The sequence below is a fragment of the Ochotona curzoniae genome, unplaced genomic scaffold, assembly GCF_017591425.1.
Source record: "Ochotona curzoniae isolate NIBS_2020 unplaced genomic scaffold, NIBS_Ocur_1.0 contig_2723, whole genome shotgun sequence".
NCBI lineage: Eukaryota > Metazoa > Chordata > Mammalia > Lagomorpha > Ochotonidae > Ochotona > Ochotona curzoniae.
The window spans coordinates 20316441-20317626 of NW_024465573.1; the positions used below are offsets into that span (position 1 = coordinate 20316441).

The window sequence follows — 1186 nt, forward strand, 5'->3', positions numbered from 1 at the left end:
TATGTCATAATCTCCACCCAGATACAGAGTATTCTAAGTGACCATGTGTTCACTTTTATTACCACAGATTGCATCTTTTTCTTTCTTTCTTTCTTTCCCTTCTCTCTCTGACCTGCTTGTGAACTTCAAATTAAGAGAAACATATCCTTTAACAGTGGAAATGCAGGGAAGCTGTCCATTAGACCCAGCACTTCTACCAGCCTAGAAACACTAACCAGTGAAACTAGATGTAGGAAAACATATTAGAAACATTGGAATGAAGGAGATAAAGCTATGACTCTTTTCATATGGGAAACCCAGAAGGATCCAACACAGACCACACCACCCAAACTGTCCTACAACCTGTAAGAGGCTATGTAAATTGGCTGGAGGCAAAACAACGACACAGAACCTAAGGGCCTTCATGTAGGCACAACAGCCCACACGAAGGCATGATAAAAGATCTTAATTAGCAAAGAGTTCACGGAAATAAAGCAACATAGCTGGCGATAAAAGTCAACGATAAATGTAGAAACACACACACACACACTGAAAACTTGAAAAAACAGAAAGGCATTTAGCATGGTCTTGGCAACACTCAAATCATAAAAGTTCTCCTCAGCCTATGAATTTATGAATGCATTAAGGTATTACTCTGTCATTTTGATGTTGTGGGGGGGGAGTACAAATAAAAGAGCCAGGAAATTACGGTGAAGGCAGCACCAGCCTTTGTATGTATTCAAACGTATTATACTGCTTGTTTCAGCAGCACGTATACTAAAATTGGGCTGATACAAAGCTCAGCATGGCCCCTGCACAAGGATGACACAAACATGTCAGAACGCTATGATCTTCTAAACACTGTGAGACGGCATATGACTGGAATGACAAGTCAACGAAAGATAAGAAAGTTCAAAAAAACCTCTAATCACTCAGGCCTTCTTTAAAAAAAAAAAAAAGATACATTCCTTTTCATTGGAAAAGCAGATATACAAAGAGGAGAAGAGTCAGAGAGGAAGATCTTCTGTCTGCTGGTTCATTCCTCAAACGGCTGCAATGGCCAGAGCTGAGCTGATCTCAAGCCAGGAGCTAGGATCTTCTTTAGGGTCTTTCACACGGTTGCAGAGTCCCAAGGCTTTGGGCCATCTTTTACTGCTTTCCCATGCCACAAGCAGGGAGCTGGATGGGAAGTGGGGCTGCTGAGACA

General features: G+C 41.7%; 1 non-coding gene across 1 annotated transcript; it reads left to right on the forward strand.

Annotated features, from left to right (window-relative positions):
- The first annotated feature begins 732 nt into the window (after window positions 1-732).
- LOC121154346 lies at window positions 733-836 on the forward strand. Its single transcript, XR_005883488.1, has one exon. It is a non-coding gene; the product is annotated as a U6 spliceosomal RNA (small nuclear RNA).
- The last annotated feature ends 350 nt before the right edge of the window (window positions 837-1186 follow it).